This window comes from Polypterus senegalus, chromosome 7 (genome assembly GCF_016835505.1).
Source record: "Polypterus senegalus isolate Bchr_013 chromosome 7, ASM1683550v1, whole genome shotgun sequence".
Lineage (NCBI taxonomy): Eukaryota > Metazoa > Chordata > Cladistia > Polypteriformes > Polypteridae > Polypterus > Polypterus senegalus.
The window spans coordinates 139,676,789-139,697,341 of NC_053160.1; the positions used below are offsets into that span (position 1 = coordinate 139,676,789).

The following is a 20,553-nucleotide window of genomic DNA, read 5'->3' on the forward strand; positions in this document are numbered from 1 at the left end:
CAGTAATTTCGGAAGGGCTGATTCAATCAAAGCTGTAAATCTGGCAAAAAAACCTGTAATTATTTTCAAAGCATGTTCTAGTTCAGATATTTGCATTTGTAAATTATCCTCAATATCCACTGTTAATGAGCACCCTAAATTTAACAAATTCAATGCAACACTGTCTTTTTTCATTGCTAAGTAATCAGGAATAGAGCTATCTTGGCAGAGAATGACTTACATTTAATTTAATCAGTATGGACCAATTTTCAGTGATACAAGGAACCATTGCTAAATATTACCATTTTCATGTTAACATTAAATGAATACATTTTCAAAATCAGCTACTTCTTTAATTACATTATGATGTTGTAGGGCTATCAGGTCTGTTTCAGCAGCAGCAGATGTAAGCAGGAGCAAACCCCAAGCGGCATGCTTGTTCAATGTACAGCACTCACACATATACCTGAATATTAATGGAAGGTCAGAAAACAATATTTCATGGAGTCAGTTTTCACATCACTGAGAAGTCTATGCAAGTTTTGCAAACTTTAATCTGCTTAGCCCGATGTATATTTGAGGAGCCAATGAGCACAAGACACGCTGAAAAATGAGCCTTTAGTATATTTTCATAAAGTAAATTTGACTTTAGACCTTAAGTGACACTCTATTTCTGTATCATAAACATATTTTGGTTTGTTTCTCATCTGGCATTTTCTTCTAAAGATGCAATTTCTTTCTGGGCCCGAATGTTTGATGGGTGCCCAAATCTTATTCCAGTAGCAGTGGATGCAAGGTATGAACTGACTGTCCAGTTAATCTAAAATTCATGTCTTTTGGAAAAAATGGCTAACCAGATGAAAAACTCATGCAGGCACAGAGAGAGTGTGCAACTCCACATAGATAGCAACGGGATGTGGGATTCGAACCCAGGATGCAGAATAACACAATGGTTTTAACCACAGGACAGCCAGTTTTTGAAATACATCACCACTCATAATATATCAAAATGTATAAGTATGCATTGGGCAAGTGAAAACATATTCTAAAACGAATAAAATAACTAAAACTATAACAATAATACATTTCTGTTGACAGCATAAAGAGCAATAGTGATCCTTGTAAAACTCTAATTTTTATTTCTGCATTTCTCATCTTAGTAATCAGTATGTGAATGTTGTCTTCTTTCAAAATGTAAATTCAGTCTTGTAAAATTAGAATAGTCCAGAATTGAAAGAAGTGGCATTGACTTTTGCAGTTTTTTTTTTTTCATTAATATATAAATCCATTAATCCATCCAGAGTCTCAGATTGGAATTCATGCCTGAAAGTCTAACAAATAACACACACTATAAGAATCCCACTTGTACAAAGCTACTAGAAAACAACATTGTGGAATTAGGGGTCTATAAAATGAAGCCGTGGGAACAAAAAAATGAATACAATTCACGGCAAGCAAATATATCAAAGAAAAATCATCTAAAACAATCCAGTTTCTTTCAAGTGATTATCACATATGTATTAGCCTTTTGCATAACAAATAATAAATACACTAGCATGCAAATAACAGAGGAAGAAAGTGCAATATTTATATATTTTCCTGAGCTTTATTATCAAAATCAACCCCACACACTTATTCAGAAATTCTACATTAACACCAGTTTAGACGTGCAAGCATTTGTATGGACGATGTTGGTATTTAAAATCCTTAAAAAGGTCTTACAAGCTGCTGAAAGTCATTTTGTTCATCTGAGAGCAGCATTGCATTTGATTTCAATTCATTTGGTATGACTTCTGAGGAGATGCTGAACTTACATGATGTAACTAGTGTATGAATACGTACACAGTTCCCTGGTATTACCTTATATAATGTAAAATGGGATTTAATTACCCTAAAAAGTTGTTGAAATTAATAGTTATTGGTCAATTAAAGAATAAGATTATTGGGAAAGTATTTCCCATTGTGTTATTCTTCTTCCTCTTTATATTTTGCATCAGCATTTTGAAGATTACTGTACAAAAACAGTGCATTAATTAAATAAATGAGCTGCAAGTTTTTTTCCAGCCACTTTCTTAATTAGTAACATGTTACTACTGCTAATTTAACATACTTTTCTTGTCTTAATTATAATTGACTTCTTTAATTTATTTATTTTTTTTCTTAACCGGCAGTCAAATAATAAAGGGATGCAAATCAAGTCAACAGATAACCAGCTAACTCAGGAGGCTAAAACATTTCTGGATAGCCACCGTTTTCACTCTAACCAATCATCTCCTATTTAGCTGTTCATGAAACCTGATGTCTGCTTGAATGGCTTGTTAGTCTTCTCATTCCACCACAACAGCTGTTTCCAAAACTGTTTTTCTTTTATCTAAGACCACAATCCAAATACTTTGGATACTTTTTTCAGACCCTCACATGTTCAATTTGTATGAAAGACACCGGTGCAAATGGCATTTAAGTTAGCCTGGTCAACTGTTGTTTTCTTTTGCATCTCACTATTGTTTATCTGCTGGTTAAAGAAAAAAAAATGAAACAATTAAAATGCAAGTCGGTTAAAATCAATGCAATTAAGTATGTGCCATTAGCATTAGCAATTGGTTACTAATGGAGAAAGTGGCTTGCTGGAATGAAAACCTGTAGCCACTTCATCCCTCCAGGAACCAAATTTAAACCCCCAGATAATATATGCTCTTTTAAAGGGCAAAATCAGTATCTCAGCAGGAATATTGTGTGCTGCTTTCATCACTTTGATGATGTGTCAAGTTAATATATGGGCAAATTGATACACATAATTATTTTTTTTAATCATCTTATTGTTTGCACTTTTAAAGTATTTGCATCATCCCAGTTCAGACCAAGACACAGACAGAAAGGCAACAGACTGCATAAAGAGTGTTTGGGACTTATAAACATAAAAAACACAAACTCATTAATCTAATTCCAGCCAATGGTGGGTTGGAGCTCATTCTGGTAACATTAGGTCAAAGCAAAATTAAGCTTGGCAAGTCCATCGCTGGGCCCACTCATGCACATTCTCAGTCAGTACCAATTTAGAGCTGATTATTCACCTGCCATACTTGTTGCTGTGATGTGCTGACACATGGAGGACAGGCAGTCTCTACACAGACAGCAACCAATTGTATTTGGACCCAAGGTACCAGTCTTATATAATTATCTTTTTTATATTCTTTAAAATTGTTTTGTGATCCTGTTTTTTTTTTTCTAATTGGAAGCATTTTTATTCTGCTAAACCTTTCAGGTTTCTGATACCTCAGAATGAAAATGTATTCTTCACAGACAAAGCACCACACTCATCAAAAAACAAATCTTACACAATACTTTAAAATAAATGCAGTCATCTGGGATGGAGAAATTAGACATTTTAAATTTGGAAAATTAATATATTACAACATAGGGCATTAAGGAATCCTGCAGTTTTTCAGGCCCTTGGGGAATAAGCAAGTGTGCATTCAGGCAGTATCTGCAACTCATTATTCTGACATTTTATCACAGTGGTTTATTTTTAACATTTTTAAAGAGCAGGTAATAGTTAAGAGAGGTAAAGGGTCTGGAATTAAGCAGTTATACACAGAAGGGTAATTTGGTTTGATAAATGTGCCTTCGCTGGTAACTAATAATACATATTTTAAGTAGCACCACGCCAGCAAAGAAAAGGTAGCATCATTATTAATGTCTAAGCTGTAGTGTGTTTCACACAGGGTTATGGTACAAGGTCAGAGCGTGTTTCACTGAATTAAAAGCCATTTTGAGCTATGGCACCCCTAATCAACTCAGACCTAAAGGTGTATAGCTCAGTTATAATGAGGCACCAATGAATTTAAATAAACAGCAAGATATAGTGATTTATAAAGGCAATGCACTATCCTTTTAGCTCGTTAGCAATGACTGATATTCTTTATTCTGCAGGCCTTTACCCTCAGGACTGAAGCTTTTAACCAAATACTATCTTCCTCTATTGTCAGAGTGTGCTCTTTTAGCCGGACACTTATCCTAGTCATTATGGAAAGTGGCTGCACAATGCAAGTGTGATGCTAATTCGCAGACATCAAAATAGCAAGAATTTGGGAGTCTACCAGAGGCTTGAATGTAGGCATTTGAATCCATCTTCATATTTTATTCCACCATCCTTAAAGAGAGATTTAATCCTTATTGCCACAATCCTTTAGAGTAAATTAAAATATAAAATATTTTTGATGAATACTTACATAAATTATGTATTTTTCATTCTTATTAATGCCTCTGACTATGAATTTTGCATGTTTCAAGACTTCCTATTGAAACATCTTTGGAAAATAATTTGTTAAACTGAATAAGCTAGTAGTGCTGATATGCAAAATTTAGGATTTCCAAAATGACAATCTGCCTACAGTGTATACACACAGACACCCAGAAACACACACACATACACGCTCAAATAATATAGATATATAATGCTGGTCAAAAGGCAGAGCAAATGACTTAACAGCTATTGATCGTCTCTTGAACTCACATTTTTAAAAAGCGTGTTAGTTAATAGTGGCTTTTCGTCTTGAATTAGTGCACTGGTGCATTGAGCCATGCAAGTTTACTTCCCTGGTGGCTATGGTGGGACTAACCATCCCATTAGCAACTCGATCAGTCTCTTTGTTGCTGGCCTTTTTCATTGTTGCCCTTGAAGGAGTGGGCCGTACTCGAAGCCACCTTAATATGCTGATACCTCTATTCAAGGGGCTTAACCCTGATTAAAATGCTTCTGTCACATCTTACTGTGATTCATGAATAGACTCGCTTTACTACTGTATAGCATTCTGTTAAAGTGAGGCTAAAATCAAACTGCTAGGAAAAGAAAACACGTGCAAATATATGTGTTGTACTGTGGAGTCTGGAGGAGGCGCTGCATTAAAACATATTTATCTTTTAAATTGCTTCAAATTAATACACTGTATACCCTCATGGGGAGGCCTAACAAAACAAATAATAAATTATACATTATAAACAAGTGACAAAGTTTCTGAATATCAAACTTTTTAAGTTTACACTAATAAATCTATGGTTTTACAATGTATACCAGTACTTTCATTCATACATAAATGAATAACAAAAAAGCATAATTTTAACAAAAGTGTTTAAAAAGTAATTACTAAACATATATAATTCTAAAAAATAACCAATCTACTTACTGAACCTGTTTGCCATTTGCAGGATTTCAGCGAACCAGAACGATACCTTACACATATGGTTGGAGCCTACCCAATATCACCCAATTATAGGACTGTTTCAGAACTCACACTGGACAAGGACATTTTTGAAATGTGGGAGGAAAATGGAGAAAAATCATGCAGTTATGTAATGAACTTGTAAACTCCACAATGAAGTTGTTGATCTAGGATTTAGACACATTTCTCTGTCTCATTTATAAAAAAATGCAAACAACTTGATGTGATGTGCTCGTTCAAGAAACATTCCTAATAATGCGGAACTCATTCAAGAAAATGTGAGGTTTCTAAACTCTCTTGGGAACTCCCCCGACTAGACAGCACGCCGAAGAGTGTCCAAAAGTGCAATCTCTGTATCTGTATGGGGCAACATCAGGCTCACAGCTATGCTGCATCTCTCCGCTAAAGTAAACAGAAAAGATCTTGATGGATGATGCAAGTTTAGGAGCATGTATATTGTAAATGCAGATAATAGGTTTACTTGGTCACTGACCTGGCCACGAACCTGCCTGACTGCTGTGTCTGTGTATAGCAGAGTGGCAGATCACACTACAATAAATAACGGTGCCGTTCCTGTTTCAAGCTGAATAAAGCTGGTTTTGCTAAAGTACTGAGACTGAGCCTCGGGTTTTGGGGTGCAAGACAGGGACTTACTGTATAGTGCGACCCCGATCTTTTATGATTAGCTTCTGTGGCATTTTCCTGCAGCGCTGTGAGCCTGCTGTTGCCCTGCCCCAGCAACGGACAAACAATGTTCCACAGACGCTGCAATCGCACTTCGGGACGCACTTCAGCGTGTTGTTCTCATTGGGTGGGGAGTGTGGGAGATCCCAAAAGTGTTCAGAAACCTCACGATATGAAGAAGAAGAAGAAGTAAAGGATTATTCGGCTTCTGATTGATAACTTTGCTGCACACAACATGCTTCCACATTTAGATAATGTTTGCGTTGAATTCCTCCCACCCAATTGCACAGCAGTGCTTCAGCTATTGGATTTGAGCAATATACGCACCCTGAAAGTGTATTATGGCAAGGAAATGCTGAGAAAAATTCTCGTCAGCATAACTTGTAGGCAGGAGGAGATTAAAATTAACGCAAAAGAAGCTATTGAAATGATTGCAAATGCCTGGATGCTAGTTAAAGAAAGCACTACAGTAACAAATACAGAATGTCATTACAATGAAATTTTCCTTACAACAAAATATTTTTTAGGTCCCTGGGAGTTCGATGTTACGAAATTTTATGTGTATATTAGTTCTTGTACTATATGAAATTGTCTTTATGTCAGGTGCTTCATGTTATGCCACAAATGCAAGAGAATGGACCAGGAGATAAACAATATTCAAAAAACAAGCAAAAGTCTTTACTGGCAGACAAGAGAGCAAAGCAGCAAAACTGGAAAGGTAAACCTAACTCGGAGTCAAAACACAGAAACAAACAGAAATCAGAGAACCAGGTGCAATTAAACTTTGATTTTGTTTTCTTTTTTGGGAGATATCTGGAAACTCTGGCAGTTAAGCGACCCCAGGAAATTAACTTTATATATGACATTGCTGCATTCATGACCTTTGATAATGCCACTAGAAACTGTATAGCAACTAGTAAATGAAATGCAAAGCAGTGACTCCCAAGTAATATGGGGTCTCTGGAGAACCCAATTAAATATACAAATGAACTTAAACCACTCCAATTTGGAAAACTAAAGTCAGGAATGGCTATAGCAATCTTAAAAACATACCCTTTGTAATAAAAAGCACAGACAAGTATAAAGGTTTGGGGGTGTTTAGGCCCCATATACTGTAAAGCAAAACAAAATAGAGTCAGTGTTTTCTACCAAGTACAACAGACATCAAAACAAAGGAGGTCGGACAATTTATAACGGTGAAAAAGGAAATGATGGGGAAAGTCGTGATGGTTGATAGGAAAGTGATGTCATCTTTGAGGGACCGGAGGTTAGAAAGGACCCCGAAAGTGGGTGGTAGCAGAAAACTTCCGGGTTTGTTTATGGTGGTGGCGTTTCGGTTTTTCTAAGGGAACAAGAAAAGAAAGGTTAGTACTCTGCCATTGTCCCTGCACGGCTTGTTGCGGCGCCCGTCGGGCCCTTAAGCCACTCCCCATACGCTCATGTGTGACACCATCTAAACAATTAATGTGAAAAAATTATATAATAACAATGAAAAGTAATCAATCAGCCTCATTCTGGCTGAGGGGCAGGACCAATTGTCCCTGCTGTGTTCTCCTTGTGTGTGATCTACCCATGTCAAACCTGAAATGTCTAGTTTAGTTATGGGGTTTGAAGGTCATTGTCAGTACTAAAATGAGGATTGTGTAGTTGTTGCGTTTTTTTCTTTAATTGTGTGTTTGTACCTCTAGCTCAAGCTTTTCTCATTTGAGGTCATGTTGCAAACTCTAGTGAAGACATACAAAAAGTTCAGTACCATTTTCTCCCTTATACATACCTGTAGTAATCCAAAAAAAAAGAAAGGAGATTGGTGAAGGTGTTTTATTTATATAATTTATTTTTCACAAAATGTCAATAAAGGATTTGTATTTATTAAATTCTCCATGTGGATCTTATTAATTTAGAAGTTGCTCTAAAATAATGATAATATATTTTATCATATCAAATTCAGAGAAGGGTGAGTTGGAGGGGCCCATGGAGTTAATTTTGCTTAGGGCCCACAGAGTCTAAGAAAAGTCCCTCTGCATATGGTTACAAAAGGGACAGGGGCAGTGTCTTCTTTAGGGTCCCATAGTTAGCCGTGTGTATGAAGTAAATTTCAAAACAGATATTTGGTCAATACACCACACTTGTTATGTAGTGCAATAGCAGAAACTGACAACAATAACAACAACAGGATGTAACAGATGGATCACATAGTCACATATGCAACTGTCATGAATGATTGTAGTTATTTACATTTTTGTCTTTTTTGCCATTCTATTTTATAATCTCCTTTAATATTATGTTTTATTTGTCTACAGGTATCACAATTTTGCTCCTGATTACTTGAATGCATTTGTTCTGGTGTCAGGGACAAAAACACTGAAAGTCACATCACATGATGTCTTCGTTCGACATTATTTAAACTGGCAGTGTGCCTTAGTGAGTATGCAATATTATGGAAAGTGAAAAGTACTTTGCTTAGTGTTTGGTTTAGTTTAGGACTTTGTGATTCAGGATTTGTTTAGAGAATTAGGGTAGAGATAAACCAATATTATTCAGACATTTAGTAACAAGTTTGCAGCATGGTTTGACTTGAAGTTTTGTTAGCTGTACAGTTTAGGATTTTTGTTCTCTTTCTTCTCTTCGCAGATGTGGACCTCTCACCTACATTTTAACTCTTGATGTTAATTGTGTTTGTTTAATGTTAAAAAGTTTTGTGTTTGTCTGACCTTTTTTTGTCTAAAATATATACAGTATATATATATATATATATATACAGTGGTGTGAAAAACTATTTGCCCCCTTCCTGATTTCTTATTCTTTTGCATGTTTGTCACACAAAATGTTTCTGATCATCAAACACATTTAACCATTAGTCAAATATAACACAAGTAAACACAAAATGCAGTTTTTAAATGATGGTTTTTATTATTTAGGGAGAAAAAAATCCAAACCTACATGGCCCTGTGTGAAAAAGTAACTGCCCCCTGAACCTAATAACTGGTTGGGCCACCCTTAGCAGCAATAACTGCAATCAAGCGTTTGCGATAACTTGCAATGAGTCTTTTACAGCTCTGGAGGAATTTTGGCCCACTCATCTTTGCAGAATTGTTGTAATTTAGCTTTATTTGAGGGTTTTCTAGCATGAACTGCCTTTTTAAGGTCATGCCATAGCATCTCAATTGGATTCAGGTCAGGACTTTGATTAGGCCACTCCAAAGTCTTCATTTTATTTTTCTTCAGCCATTCAGAGGTGGATTTGCTGTTGTGTTTTGGGTCATTGTCCTGTTGCAGCACCCAAGATCGCTTCAGCTTGAGTTGACGAACAGATGGCCGAACATTCTCCTTCACGATTTTTTGGTAGACAATAGAATTCATGGTTCCATCTATCACAGCAAGTCTTCCAGGTCCTGAAGCAGCAAAACAACCCCAGACCATCACACTACCACCACCATATTTTACTGTTGGTATGATGTTCTTTTTCTGAAATGCTGTGTTCCTTTTACGCCAGATGTAACGGGACATTTGCCTTCCAAAAGTTCAACTTTTGTCTCATCAGTCCACAAGGTATTTTCCCAAAAGTCTTGGCAATCATTGAGATGTTTCTTAGCAAAATTGAGATGAGCCCTAATGTTCTTTTTGCTTAACAGTGGTTTGCATCTTGGAAATCTGCCATGCAGGCCGTTTTGCCCAGTCTCTTTCTTATGGTGGAGTCGTGAACACTGACCTTAATTGAGGCAAGTGAGGCCTGCAGTTCTTTAGACGTTGTCCTGGGGTCTTTTGTGACCTCTCGGATGAGTCATCTCTGCGCTCTTGGGGTAATTTTGGTCGGCCGGCCGCCACTCCTGGGAAGGTTCACCACTGTTCCATGTTTTTGCCATTTGTGGATAATGGCTCTCACTGTGGTTCTCTGGAGTCCCAAAGCTTTAGAAATGGCTTTATAACCTTTACCAGACTGATAGATCTCAATTACTTCTGTTCTCATTTGTTCCTGAATTTCTTTGGATCTTGGCATGATGTCTAGATTTTGAGGTGCTTTTGGTCTACTTCTCTGTGTCAGGCAGCTCCTATTTAAGTGATTTCTTGATTGAAACAGGTGTGGCAGTAATCAGGCCTGGGGTGGCTACGGAAATTGAACTCAGGTGTGATACACCACAGTTAGGTGATTTTTTAACAAGGGGGCAATTACTTTTTCACACAGGGCCATGTAGGTTTGGATTTTTTCTCCCTAAATAATAAAACCATCATTGAAAAACTGCATTTTGTGTTTACTTGTGTTATATTTGACTAATGGTTAAATGTGTTTGATGATCAGAAACATTTTGTGTGACAAACATGCAAAAGAATAAGAAATCAGGAAGGGGCAAATAGTTTTTCACACCACTGTATATATATATATATATATATATATATATATATATATATTGTGACGTGTGAGTCCCTGTCCAACATGAGGCTGAGTCTCAGTACTTTGGTAGAACCAGCTTGAAACAGGAACAGCACGGTTATTTATTGTAGTGGGATCTACCACTCTCCTATACACAAACACAGCAATCAGGCAGGGTCGTGGCCAGGTTAATGGCCAAGTAATACTGTTCTCTGCAGTTATAATGTTCCTTGCATCACCCATTGACAAAAGTTCCTCATAGCATGACTGCAATCTTTTCAGATTTGTTTTCACGGTGAACTGGTTATCTTCCATAGACATGCCGATCACACTTTGGGAAACTCTTTGGCATGTTGTACCTGAAGGATAGTTTCCCCTCTGCATCTGCAAAGACATCACCGATTATAGCACTTGTCCTTTTTTGGATGAGGCCGCAGATTTCAAACATGAAAAGAGCAACACATCATCACTTTCATCCAGTTGCACTTGGCTGTGAGGTGTTTTGGATTTTTCCCTCATCCACTGCCCATGGCTGTCGTCTGCTATCTGGACTCACTAGTGAGACAGCCTTGGTTCATTTTTCCGAAAAATACAGTTTGAATTGTATTTTGCTGTTATTTCATCATTTGGGACTTTGCTGACTTTCATCCATTTGTCCGTTTCTGCAGTTACCGTGTTTTTACATTGGACTTTGTGTGTATATGGATGTTTGTGTTTCATTTTGTAATTTATATATGTTACATAGTTAAGACAAGGGAGGTCTGGCCCCTTTCTGTAATTTTCTATCGCTATACATATTTGCATCTACATTAGGATTGGCAGATTCGGGGTATGTGTGTTACTTTCATTCTCTTCTAATATATTCGTTTTACACCTACAGCCTTTGTATTTGACTAATTTATCTGTTTTTGTCCTTCAACTGAGAGGCTGAAGTGAAGGATTGGTAAGAAACCGATGGGTAAGTATGGTTTGGTGTGGTCGAGTTCAGACTTCACTCCAGAACAGCCGAACTGTGTAACTTGCCTCCATGAAGTGATTGTTTCAAGTTCATCTTCCTGTCCTTTATATCAGTGTCACTCTTCTATTTTTTCCCATTAGAGCAGATCAGTGACATTGAAGCTCTTAGATTCACAATAATAACACACAACATCATTGAGCGATAGTTAGGGGCAATAAGAACCTTGCAATGTTCTCTCTATTCTTGTTTGTTGTTTCTGGTCTTGCTGATCACATCTATTTAACTCTGTCTTAAATCTGACCCCTTCTTGCAGTTTTGAGTTTGATTTCTCTTGACACATACAAGGCATTTAAAATGTTATCTAAGTGAATAAATACCTTGTGGCTCTTTTTTACTACTGTTCTTTTGTTAACTTCCTGCTTTATGTGGTAGTTTCTGTGAAGTGCACTGCATTAAAGTTTATAAATTGCTGTTACAGAGAGTGAGAAAATCTGAACTGACTGATAATAGATAATATATAAGGTGACTTTAAATGAGACAGCTAACTAGAACCAAATAAAGGTGGTGATCTTGTCAGATGGAATTTGGGTTTTCAAAGGATACTTGAAAAAACAGAAAGACATTTTTGTGCTTGCTGACTTGTTCTTCTGACTTCATAAAATATCTCCTAGAGTCTGAAGTCAGATAAACCATATCTGTAATCTGTAAATAACAGTAGTTAAAGGATAAAGATGAATATTGACATGTGACCATATAATACCAGATACTATGTCAACTCGAAAAGAAGAGACACCAAGGTTTTTTCATACTATAGAAGAAAATAAGTGAAATTTAATGAGACTGTATAATGCTGAGTCAGTTTTTATTCCTTTTACACTTTAAAAACTCTATATTTTAAATGCTCAGGAAAGCAGAATTCAAGGTGTACAGACTCACAAAACTCTATAACAGCAGCACTTGACTAACAATACAATCTGACCTACCTCGATAACTGATGTTCTACATAACTGCACAGCAGACAATTGATGGTTTCCCTTTTTTCTTATTTAATATTTGAGGTGAAGTTAGCTTTTGGAAGCAGTCACTCATAAATTCCTGGTGTTGGATATGCTAGTATTCCAGTCAAATCCTTCATTGTAATGTAAAAAAGAACATCAGTGTAAGTGATACAAGAAAAAAAATAGTAACGACGGTTATCTGAAACTATAGCTCAAGAGAAGAGCTGTTTAAAATGGTGTTAACAAAGAAACATGTATACAATTAAACCCTTATGTGGAAAAAAATCATTAAAGATGTAAATGAGACAATATACGAAGTGTTTTTTGCGCTATCATTCCAAGACTACTGTTGTGTAATTCAGTGGGTTTGAGGGTACAACAGTGCAAAAATGAAAACATTTTATAATTCAATTCAGGGTGACATACCACTTGTGGGGTGGCATGGTGACACAGTGGGTAGCGCTGCGGCCTCGCAGTTAGGAGACCCTGGTTCACTTCCCGGGTCCTCCCTTCGTGGAGTTTGCATGTTCTCCCCGTGTCTGCGTGGGTTTCCTCCAGGTACTCCGGTTTCCTCCCAGAGTCCAAAGACATGCAGGTTAGGTGCATTGGCGATTCTAAATTGTGCTTGGTGTCTGTGTGCCTTGCGGTGGGCTGGTGCCCTGCCCGGGGTTTGTTTCCTGCCTTGCGCCTTGTGTTGGCTGGGATTGGCTCCAGCAGACCCCCGTGACCCTGTAGTTAGGATTTAGCACGTTGGATAATGGATGGATGGATACCACTTGTGTAAGGAATGAAGTACAATTTTGATGTATGACAGAAAAAATTGGAAATGTTCTACTAAAACTTCCATAATCATGAAGAATCCACTGCATCCACTTAACAGGATCATCTCCAGGCAGAGGAGTAGCTTCAGTGACAGACTTTTGTCACTGTCCTGTTCTATCTATAGAGTACTTTCTTTTATCTGCAATATTTTAATTTTGATAAACCCTAATCATATTTTATGAAAATGAACTAATACATGGATGGATTGATGTTTCTTTATTATTATTTGCTTGGTTTGGCAAAACACAATTCTGATGAAAACTGTTCACTAATAAAACCAAGTAAAGTTAATCCACAACCACTCAGTATTCAGTGTGTTACCACAAAGGTAATGTTGAGAGTTAAAGAGGCAAAAAGAAAATTCAGACTAACAAGAGAATGTTATTTAATCTCGCCTTTACTTTTTTTCTCTTAATCCATTAGTATCAGACAGTTGCCTACTCACACTCTTACTTACACACAATTTAAGTGAATGTTTTTTTTAATAATTGTAAGAGTTATTTTCATTATTAGGAAGTTCCTGTTATTTCCCCCTTTAAGTGTCTTGCAGTAGCACTTACAGTTACTGCCATTTTTGATCATGCTATCTCTTTGGATTGGAAGGGGATTGCTTATTCGCCTGTTTATGCACTGCTGAGTTGCCAAGCAGGACATAAGCCCAATTATCAAATTAGCTGATGAAAGTTATAGTGAATCTGATTACCAACACCATGATAAGCCTATACAGGAGGAGGTTAAACTGAATGGTGTGAAACAAAAAATCAGTACCTTAAAGTCAGTAAGCGAATAAACAAAGTGTGGACGGTAACAGATTTGCTGGACACAGGCACAATTTGTTGGGGACCCAGATGCAAATTTTAGGGGCTCTAGCCTAGATAAACCCCATTTAGTAACTTCAGCACTGAAAAGAAACAAAAAGAGGTGTCAATACGCCTTTTCTAATATAACAGCAAAAACAATTAATAGAGAGGTCAGTCTCTTGTAGCGTTTAAGGGTTCAAAGTTTGGCAGACCAAACGCAGACAGGTAAATATTTTGGAGCATGCATTGGAGTCATCTCCTGGAGCATGGTTGGAGCAGTTGAGGAAAAAGGAGAATTTGTTATTATCAGCACCCGTCTTGCTGCGAAGTCATCCCTATGTAACATGAAAACTAGGACATGTGGAGACTTGAGATGGGTCATGTGCCTGTTGACATTTAAAGAGTATCTCTGGAAACAGTCAGTAGTGCCCACTTGTTAGGAAGGCCCAGTAGTGACTTTTTTTAGGAATGTTTAGGTAAGTGAATCTCTTCCTCATTAACTTTACAGTGGAGAACATACTGACTTTCTCTATTAAATTCTGGTATGGCAGTTGTGAATGTTAGGTGAGTTTGTCAGGTAGTGGTAAGTTTTTCTCCTACCTACTCAAAGTAATATGAAGCTCAGTACACAATGGATCAGGGAGTTGGCAACTAAACTTGCTCCCATTTAACATTCCCCTCATGAGGAGTGTAACTAAAATACCATGTGGTATTAAAGACATCAAAGGTTGGTTCTTATGTGGAGTAGCATCTACTGTTTAGAAAGAGTGATAGAGTTGGCACCTCGATAAAAATTCCCTGGGAAAAGTACTGAGAAACCACATCAGTATTTTCCTTAGCCTTGTTATGAAAATGGATTTTTAAATGTCCAGGAACAATGTAAACAGGACCAGTACTTAATATGGCATTGCTTCTGGCTGTGGAGGTAGTAAGGCCTCCCAGTTTGTTAACATATGAAACCCTATTCAATATATAAAAAAAGATTAGTATATGGAATTTAAGAATCTTATTACAACCTGAAAAACTTTAAGATAAAGAAAGAGAAATTGAAAAAAATAGGTTGAACCTCCTAGGTATATCAGACTTTTGATGAAAAAAGCAATGGTGAAATTTTAAATAGTGATTATAAAGTTATCTACTCAGGAAGACACAAATCCCCACTGGAGAAAACGTGGAAGCTATTTATGAACAAGTTGAGGAAATAATGAAAAAGGGTAAAGATTATGTTCTAGTAATAGGCAACTTCTGGAAAACGAAGAGGCTCTAGTGAAGAATAGTACAAGTAAGATTAAGGTTATTAAAAACAACAGAAATGTAGAGAAAGTGAATCTGAAATGGTTGTATCTGAAGTAAGCAGTCCTAGAAAATGCTTAACAAAACATCAGAAAGGATATGAAAAGGTGGTGGAAAGATAAGTGTAAAGAGCTTATAGAATTAAAAATAGCTCGAAGAAGTCATGCATTGTGCAGAAAAGTCAAGGAACTCATGGATAGCAAAACACAAGGGAACAAGGATGAAGTAATGGAAGCTCATGATAGGATAGTTCTTATGGTGAGCAAAAATATTAAAAAGTGATGAAGAGAATATTGAAAGAATTGCATGGAAAGGTTAAAAAACTAAAGATACAGTAAGTTTATAAAATAAAGAAGAGCTTAACAGAGAGCAGTTAGAAACAGATTTGCTGGAGCAACTAGTAAATATACCTCTGATGTATGTAAAGTAAGAGAAGGCAAACTGAGTTGAAAATGATAGTAATGGAGTGAGAAGGAATTAGTCAGTTTTTGAAGGAATATATATGAAAAGGAGAGTATGGCCAGATTATTTTAGAAAGCATGTGTCTGTCTGACACATGGTGTGTTTATATGCTAAAAGCATTTATTAATATAACTTATAATTATTATATATGTATTAAAATGTAATGTATTTTTACTTGCTATTACTTTATGTGGTAATTAATGGTAATTGAACTGTGTACTTATTGTCACTGCATAATTCTAGCTATAGTGACAATGGACCCAATGTTAGAAATTCCGGGTGTTCCCCTACTATTGTCATTTGCCCACAAGGAGGCTAGGCCTAGGAATGCTGAATACTTTAAGGAACTTGCATTTAAAAAAGAAAAACTGTGGGAGTATGAATAAACATATATAGATTGTTGTTCTTCAACAGTATGCTTGTGTTTTTGTTTAATGTAATTTTGTGTATTAACCATACTTTACTTTTCATATATAGTGCACTGAGATTATAAATGTAAATGTTTGCTAACAAAGATATACAATTTAGCATTACTTATTAACAAAACCGTAACAATATAAATGATAAAATCCACATATTTAGTTAAATTTGATTATGATGCTGATCTACTAATTTTAGTTTTATTTACTGATAGAGAATGTCCACATTACTACCTTTTTTCAAGGTCAGGGACTATTTCATTGACAGTCACCAGATAATGTCAGATAAGCTTCAGCTATCAAAGGGATAGATTTTACCCTTTAAGAAAACAAGATCATTAGAGACACCTGAAATAGAGTAACAGAAAGAGAGCATGGTCAGCATATGAACTGAATATAAACAGTACAAGTTCAGTCTAGCCAAAGCAACATCAAAGGAGAGAGCACAACCTCAACATAACCCAAGGCAGAAGAAGCAAAATGGGACATGAGAATAGCTGAAATGCTGGAGCTTAAAAGAAATGCCCAAAATTGAACATTACCTAACTTGAAGTTTGACTATGGGCTAATAGTTTTAAAAAAACATGAATCAATATATATAAAAAGTATAATGTTGTAGTAAGAATTATCAAAGCAAATAACAAATGTTATTCAAACTTCTAGGTCTTATAAGAGGAGGACATCACCTTCTTGCTCAGAACACTCATGGTTTTCCATACAATCCATTAGGTGGAGTGTTTTTCTTATTTGGTGAAGCCATGGTTATATTCCAAGACATAGGTGTCGAACTCCAGGCCTGGAGGGTCGCAGTGGCTACAGATTTTCATTCTAACCTTTTTCCTAATCATTGACCTGTTTTCATTGCTAATTCACATTTTAATAGCCCTGTTAGAAGGATTCAGTCCTCTGAATTGATTTGTTTCCTCATTAAAATGCAGCCAAACAGAAATGAGACATGAAACGAGCCAACAGATAACCAGCTAAACTGGGGCATTAAACTCCAACTAGTTTTTTAATAAGAAGCCAATTCTTGCTGTTAATTAAACCCCATTATTTAATTCCATGGCTTGTTGTTGTTCTCGTTCTGCCACAGCAGACATTTCCAAAACTGTCGATTTTCTGTTTTTCATAAGAACATCGTCAAAGTGTTTTGGTCAGTTTAGAGATCAGCCTTACTGAGACCTTCTCCTTTCTTTATTTTCAGATATTGTATGATGTGGCGGTTTGTTTTGTGTCTCATTGTTTGGCTGCTAGTTAAGGAAAAAGAAACAACTAAAGGGCCTGAGTCAAGTTAATTAAAAGAAGTCATTAGCAGCAAAAACTGGTCACTAATTAAGATGGTTAAAATGAAAACCTGCAGCCACTGCAGCCCTCCAGGACTGGAGTTCGACACCTATGTCTAAGATAATGTAAATGATCATAATGTGCATTATGTGTGTAATGTAGGCAGCATTCTCTTCTGGCCAAAGAATCATCTCTGTAATAACATTTGGCTTTTGATTGACAAACTTGTGTTCTTTTATTCAATCAGTAAATGCACAGTTGAAACTGTTGCGACTGTTTTACTGCTTCATGTACTGTTCCATAAAAACATTTTCTTCCTTTAATACTAGAATTATAAACAGAACGATTAAAAAAGAGTGCAAACCAATACTTAAACCAGATATCCTGGAACAGCAGAATATCTCCGAACCCAATTGGTAGTTTGATTGTTGCTTTGATTCTAAAACTTTGTTGCCTTGTCTCAAACCAGTGAGAGAAACTCAGAAATAAATTACTTTAATTTGAATAATACTTTCATACAGTAAATATTTTCTCAATAAGCATTACAAGTATGGACATTTGTGCAATTGTTTACATGTTTTTTGTAGAAGTGGAGGACAAGAAGATGAACAGACATTAGTCAAAGATGGGGATTTAGCTGAAAATCTTGGGATTTAAAGTCCAAAGACCTGGTTACTTCACCTCATTCTTTGCCAATAATGCACTACAATAAGTAAAGAAATACATTTTTAACAGCGGTGCATCTGTTTCACAGCTCCAGCAACAAGGGATCAATTCCCAAACCAGTCACTGTATGAATTTGTACATTGTCCCTATGTCTGCATGTGCTTTTGTAGATACACTGGCTTTCTGCCATGTTCCAAAATCATGCATGATTGGTGAGTCTACTGTGAGTGTATTTTATGCACTTGCCTAGAGATGGAATGAGGTTCAGCACAGGAGTTGATCAGGGGTTCAGTCTAATACTGCTGGGATGGATTCCAGTTCCTTCTGACTCAGAAATGGACAAAGCTGACTTAGAGAATTGCTGGATGGATGTGTTTGTTTAAAGGGAATTAGTAATAGCCACATCTTGACATTTATATGAATTTTGTTTAGTTTTTCTTTGGTATTTTTGTTTAGGATATAAACAGTCTTTATACAAATATATGAAGGTATTGAAATTAATTGTCACAAATACTGTTCATTACAGAACCATCTGTTTTAGATTTGCAAAAGTTTGCTAGTGAGGTTTATAAGTTTAATATCACAGATATTAATCATCTAAGTCGAAACACAACAGAAAATTGACTGACATGATTTTTGGTTGTATCTTCCTGTTGCTATATGAAATATGCTTTCATTGGTGCGTTTAGATTCTGGCTTGGTTTGTGTATACAGAACTGCATGTAATTCAATTAGCTATCAAGATGGCTTAATTATACAAACAGCAGTTGAGTTTTTGCTTCTTTCTCAATAACTAAGCATTGTTTTTTATCTTGCTTTCCACTCAAGCCATATTTCCATTGTCTATCTTGAAAGTTGCTACCCATAATGTCATTTTGTTTTTCTTATAGAAGATTGTTGTCATAGGTTCTAGTTGCTACAGAGCTGGTTACATGAAACAGTCTCTTATGACCTCTGCTTTGGACTGTTGTTTAAGTTCCTCTATTTTTGACAGAAGTGTTAAGGACTTGCTAAAGTTTACGTTCATCACCTGCACAATGTACTGCTTGGTAAAAATTATTAAAAAGGAATAGTAAACTCACTGTATAACCTATTAGAGTTCTGAATGTCTATCTGTTTAACAGATTACTGCAGGTATATGATGTAAACCCGCTACCTACCAATGAGATCTCCAAGAAGAGGTGTCACTCACTGACTCCAAATTAATTATTAGTGATATAAAATAGAAAGAAGAGAACAAATCCTATTGTTAATTCTGTACAGTTTAATTTAAATATTTTGCACATCTTATTGATCAAATATTTAAAAAGTTACATTGGTAACAACTTTTTCACAAAAGTGCAATTTCTAATGTATATGTACATTAAGATCATAGAAAACTAGTAATGAAACAATGAGTTATGAGAAATGGTCAATTTGAAAGTTATACTTTTGTACCTGCATCTACATAGATTTCAGAATAAGCCCTTGAAAGTCAAAACTGCTACATATGTAATATCACAGGATAACTGGCATTATCATCTATCGTTGCATCATTTATCCTTCATTGATAAGAATTCAAAGTATTAAATATATAATAAAATAACACCACATGCTATTTTCTGTGAGATATATTTAAGAGTAACCCAGTTATGTCAGCACAACTTGTTCTAATTGCTTGTTGTGAGCAAGAACACTCCTTAGGCGAGGTAATTAGTGCATTCATGATCTGAGGGCAGCAATATATAACTAGGCTGAAAGCAGAATAGGTAATTGAGAACCTCTATTACAAAAAGTTTGACAAGCATCCCAGAAAGGCACTGAGTTTTTCTTTTACCAGGCATTTGAATGATACCTGAATACTTGATGTTTCTGAGTTCACCTCAGACATTTTGTTTTGTATCTCTTTATTCACCATGTTACAATTACATGTTTATCAACAACACACCATATGGGTGTACCATTGCCATATACAATTACATTTTTTAAAAGTCACATTTGTAACTATGCGGTGGGCTGGCACGCTGCCCGGGATTTGTTCCTGCCTTGCACCCTGTGTTGGCTGGGATTGGCTCCAGCAGACCCCGTGACCCTGTGTTAGGATATAGCAGGTTGGATAATGGATGGACTGATGGATGGATTTGTAACTATGTAATCATTTACCTCCTTCCATTGCTTTTAATTCATGCTATGATATATATATATATATATAGATATTTGGTCTGAAAACAATATGGATCTTTTGGGTAGATTGGAAAAAAGCATGCAACAAGGCAGCAGAACATATCCTTCTTAGATTCTGAAGCCCCAAGAGGGTACTATATCTATTATTTGAAGGTAGCTCTTGGACATTTTTTAGATTTTATCTATGTTGAAATTCTTTGTAAATGTTATGGAGAAGGTTGTACATCTCAGCATTGCTTGGTTGTAGTTCATCGTTTATTTAGAGGCATGAAATAAAGAATAGGTCTATAAGTTGAAAGAGGACAACGTGAGAAGCAAATCTTCTTAAACATAGGTAGCAAGGGCATAAGAGGTTTCAGAATCATGAGGTGTAAATGGTACACGGGAAACAATGAAAAATCTCTGTTTGAAAACAACGGGAGAAGTCTTTGGTTGAA

General features: G+C 36.2%; 1 protein-coding gene across 2 annotated transcripts in view; it reads left to right on the top strand.

The window, feature by feature from the left end:
* The window catches only part of LOC120532880 (X-linked retinitis pigmentosa GTPase regulator-like), a 359,951-nt gene that overhangs the window by 248,244 nt on the left and 91,154 nt on the right, over nucleotides 1-20,553 (top strand). The window contains exon 1 of one of the 2 annotated variants that reach the window (XR_005634398.1): nucleotides 3,076-3,136. The exons of the other annotated variant lie outside the window; for it this stretch is intronic. The gene's annotated coding sequence lies outside the window, so the exon portion shown is untranslated. Of the gene's footprint in view, nucleotides 1-3,075; nucleotides 3,137-20,553 lie in introns of those variants that run through there. 2 annotated transcript variants of the gene reach the window in all.